This window comes from Arachis stenosperma, chromosome 5 (genome assembly GCF_014773155.1).
Source record: "Arachis stenosperma cultivar V10309 chromosome 5, arast.V10309.gnm1.PFL2, whole genome shotgun sequence".
NCBI classification, from domain to species: domain Eukaryota; kingdom Viridiplantae; phylum Streptophyta; class Magnoliopsida; order Fabales; family Fabaceae; genus Arachis; species Arachis stenosperma.
Window position 1 is genome coordinate 71,064,284 of NC_080381.1, and position 4,925 is coordinate 71,069,208.

The 4,925-nt window shown below is 42.2% G+C and overlaps 1 non-coding gene across 1 annotated transcript; it reads left to right on the plus strand.

The window, feature by feature from the left end:
- Positions 1-3,788: 3,788 nt before the first annotated feature.
- Positions 3,789-3,896, plus strand: LOC130984101 (small nucleolar RNA R71). The gene has a single exon (XR_009088057.1). It is a non-coding gene; the product is annotated as a small nucleolar RNA R71 (small nucleolar RNA).
- The last annotated feature ends 1,029 nt before the right edge of the window (positions 3,897-4,925 follow it).

The following is a 4,925-nucleotide window of genomic DNA, read 5'->3' on the forward strand; positions in this document are numbered from 1 at the left end:
TTCTTTTATCAATTAGGCACGTTTTTATTGAAGAAAGGTGATGGATTCATAGGACATTCATAACTTTAAGGCATAGACACTAAGATACTAATGATCACAAGACATAAACATGGATAACCATAAGCATAAAAATTCGAAAAACAGAAGAACAAATAACAAGGAAATCAAAGAACGGGTCCACCTTAGTGATGGCGGCTCTTTCTTGCTCTTGAAGATCCTATGGAGTGCTTGAGCTCCTCAATGTCTCTTCCTTGTCTTTGTTGCTCCTCCCTCATGATTCTTTGATCTTCTCTAATTTCATGAAGGATGATGGAGTGTTCTTGATGCTCCACCCTCAGTTGTCCCATGTTGGAACTTAGCTCTCCTAGGGAGGTGTTTAGTTGCTCCCAATAGTTTTGTGGAGGAAAATTCATCCCTTGAGGAATCTCAGGGATCTCATGATGAGTGAGATCTCTTGTGTACTCCATCCTTTTCTTGGTGATGGGCTTGTCCTCATCAATGGGAACGTCTCCCTCTATGTCAACTCCAACTGAATAACAGAGGTGACAAATGAGATGAGAAAAGGCTAACCTTGCCAAGGTGGAGGTCTTGTCCGCCACCTTATAGAGTTCTTGGGCTATAACCTCATGAACCTCTATTTCTTCTCCAATCATGATACTATGGATCATGATGGCCCGGTCTATGGTAACTTCGGACCGGTTGCTAGTGGGGATGATTGAGCGTTGTATGAACTCTAACCATCCTCTAGCCACGGGCTTGAGGTCATGCCTTCTCAATTGGACCGGCTTTCCTCTTGAATCTTGCTTCCATTGTGCGCCCTCTTCACATATGGTTGTGAGGACTTGGTCCAACCTTTGATCAAAGTTGACCCTTCTAGTGTAAGGATGCTCATCTCCTTGCATCATAGGCAAGTTGAACGCCACCCTCACACTCTCCGGACTAAAATCCAAGTATTTCACCCGAACCATAGTGAGATAATTCTTTGGATTCGGGTTCACACTTTGGTCATGGTTCTTTGTGATCCATGCATTGGCATAGAACTCTTGAACCATCAAGATTCCGACTTGTTGAATGGGGTTGGTAAGAACTTCCCAACCTCTTCTTCGGATCTCATTGCGGATCTCCGGATATTCACCCTTTTTGAGTGAAAAGGGGACCTCGGGGATCACCTTCTTCAAGGCCACAACTTCATAGAAGTGGTCTTGATGCACCCTTGAGAGGAATCTATCCATCTCCCATGACTCGGAGGTGGAAGCTTTTGCCTTCCCTTTCCTCTTTTTAGAGGTTTCTCCGGCCTTGGATGCCATAAATGGTTATGAAAAAGCAACGCTTTTACCACACCAAACTTAAAATGTTTGCTCGTCCTCGAGCAAAAGAAGAAAGAAGAGAGTAGAAGAAGAAGAAATGAGGAAGAGGGGGAAGGTGGTGTTTTCGGCCAAGAAGGGAAAGAAGGGGTGTTTAGGTTGTGTGAAAATGAAGGGTTGAAGAAGGGTATATATAGGAGAGAGGGGGGTAATGGTTCGGCCATGATGGGTGGGTTTGGGAGGGAAAGTGGTTTGAATTTGAAGGGTGAGGTTGGTGGGGATTTATGAAGGATGGATGTGAGTGGTGAGTGGGGGAAGAAGAGAGAGAGAGTGATGGTGGGGTCCTGTGGGGTCCACAGATCCTGTGGTGTCAAGGAAAAGTCATCCCTGCACCAAATAGCATCAAAATCCACGTTTTGAGCTATTTCTGGCGTTAAACGCCGGGCTGGTGCCCATTCCTGGCGTTTAACGCCAGGTTGTTGCCCTTTTCTGGCGTTTAACGCCAGTCTGGTGCCCCTTTCTGGCGTTAAACGCCCAGAATGGTGCCAGACTGGGCGTTAAACCCCCAACTGCTAGGCTTACTGGCGTTTAAACGCCAGCAGCTTCTTCCTCCAGGGTGTGCTATTTTTCTTCCTGTTTTTCATTCTGTTTTTGCTTTTTTCATTGTTTTTGTGACTTCTTATGATCATCAACCTACAAAAAAAAGATAAAATAACAAAAGAAAATAGTTAACTATAAAACATTGGGTTGCCTCCCAACAAGCGCTTCTTTAATGTCATTAGCTTGACAGAGGACTCTCATGGAGCCTCAGAAATGCTCAGAACCGTGTTGGAACCTCCCAACACCAAACTTAGAGTTTGAATGTGGGGGTTCAACACCAAGCTTAGAGTTTGGTTGTGGCCTCCCAACACCAAACTTAGAGTTTGACTGTGGGGGCTCTGCTTGGCTCTGTTTTGAGAGAAGCTCTTCATGCTTCCTCTCCATGATGATAGAGGGATATCCTTGGGCCTTAAACACCAAGGATTCTCCATTCACTTGAATGATCAACTCTCCTCTATCAACATCAATCACAGCCTTTGCTGTGGCTAGGAAGGGTCTGCCAAGGATGATGGATTCATCCATGCACTTCCCAGTCTCTAGGACTATAAAATCAGTAGGGATGTAATGGTTTTCAATCTTCACCAAAACATTCTCTACAAGTCCATGAGCTTGTTTTCTTGAGTTGTCTGCCATCTCTAATGAGATTCTTGCAGCTTGCACCTCAAAGATCCCTAATTTCTCCATTACAGAGAGGGGCATGAGGTTTACACTTGATCCTAAGTCACACAAGGCCTTCTTGAAGGTCATGGTGCCTATGGTACAAGGTATAGAAAACTTCCCAGGATCTTGCCTCTTTTGAGGCAGTTTCTGCCTAGACAGGTCATCCAGTTCTTTGGTGAGCAAGGGAGGTTCATCCTCCCAAGTCTCATTTCCAAATAACTTGTCATTTAGCTTCATGATTGCTCCAAGGTATTTAGCAACTTGCTCTTCAGTGACATACTCGTCCTCTTCAGAGGAAGAATACTCATCAGAGCTCATGAATGGCAGAAGTAAGTCCAATGGAATCTCTATGGTCTCATTTTGAGCCTCAGATTCCCATTGGAACTCAGAGGAGATTGGTACACGCCCACTGAGGTCTTCCTCAGTGGCGTCTTCCTCCTCTCTTTCCTCTCCACATTCGGCCATGGTTATGGCTTTGCACTCTCCTTTTGGATTTTCTTCTGTATTACTTGGGAGAGTACTAGGAGGGAGTTCAGTAATTTTCTTGCTCAGCTGACCCACTTGTCCTTCCAAATTTCTGATGGAGGACCTTGTTTCATTCATGAAACTTTGAGTGGTCTTTATTAGATTAGAGACCATTGTTGCTAAGTCAGAAGTATTCTGCTTAGAACTCTCTGTCTGTTGCTGAGAAGATGATGGAAAAGGCTTGCCATTGCTAAACCTGTTTCTTCCACCATTATTATTATTGAAACCTTGTTGAGGTCTCTCTTGATTCTTCCATGAGAAATTTGGGTGATTTCTCCATGAAGAATTATAGGTGTTTCCATAGGGTTCTCCTAGGTAATTCACCTCTTCCATTGAAGGGTTCTCAGGATCATAAGCTTCTTCCTCAGATGAAGCTTCCTTGGTACTGCCATGTGCATTTTGCATTCCAGACAGACTCTGAGAAATTAAATTGACTTGTTGAGTCAATATCTTGTTCTGAGCCAATATGGCATTCAGAGTGTCAATCTCAAGAACTCCTTTCTTCTGACTAGTCCCATTGTTCACAGGATTTCTTTCAGAAGTATACATGAATTGGTTATTTGCAACCATTTCAATCAATTCTTGAGCTTCTGCAGGCGTCTTCTTCAGATGAAGAGATCCTCCAGCAGAGCTATCCAAGGACATCTTAGATAGTTCAGAGAGACCATCATAGAAAATACCTATGATGCTCCATTCAGAAAGCATGTCTGAAGGACATCTTCTGATTAATTGTTTGTATCTTTCCCAAGCTTCATAGAGGGATTCTCCATCCTTCTGTCTGAAGGTTTGGACTTCCACTCTAAGCTTACTCCATCTTTGTGGTGGAAAGAACTTTGCCAAGAAGGCATTGACTAGCTTTTCCCAAGAGTCCAGGCTTTCTTTAGGTGGAGAATCCAACCATATTCTAGCTCTGTCTCTTACAGCAAAAGGGAATAGCATCAGTCTATAGACCTCAGGGTTAACCCCATTAGTCTTGACTGTGTCACAGATTTGCAAGAATTCAGCTAAAAACTGATGAGGATCTTCCATTGGAAGTCCATGGAACTTGCAATTCTGTTGCATTAGAGAAACTAATTGAGGCTTAAGCTCAAAGTTGTTTGCTCCAATGGCAGGGATAGAGATGCTTCTCCCATAGAAATCAGGAGTAGGTGCAGTGAAGTCACCCAGCACCTTCCTTGCATTGTTGACATTGTTGTTATTTTCGGCTGCCATGTGTTCTTCTTCCTTGAAGAGTTCGGTCAGGTCCTCTAAAGAGAGTTGTGCTTTGGCTTCTCTTAGCTTTCTCTTCAGGGTCCTCTCAGGTTCAGGATCAGCTTCAACAAGAATGCCTTTGTCTCTGCTCCTGCTCATATGAAAGAGAAGAGAAAAAGAAAATGTGGAATCCTCTATGTCACAGTATAGAGATTCCTTGAAGTGTCAGAGGAACAAAGAAATAGAAAGAAGAAGGAGAAGAAGAATTCGAACTTTAATTAGATAAGGTTCGAATTGTGCATTTAGAAGGAGTGGTACTCCATAAATAGAAGGATGTGAGAAGGAGGGAAGAGAATTTTCGAAAATTCAATCAAAAAGATGTTGATAATTTTCGAAAATTGAAGTTGGAAAAGAAATCAAGTGATTTTTGAAAAAGATTTTGAAATTAGAAATTAAAAAGATTTGATTGAAAACTGATTTGAAAAAGATATGATAAAAAAATATGATTGAAAGGTTATTGTCTTAAAAAGATGTGATTGAGAAGATATGATTTGAAAACCATTTTAAAAGATATGTTTTGAAAATAATTTGAAAAGATATGATTTTAAAAATTAATGACTTGCCTAACAAGAAAAGATATGATTC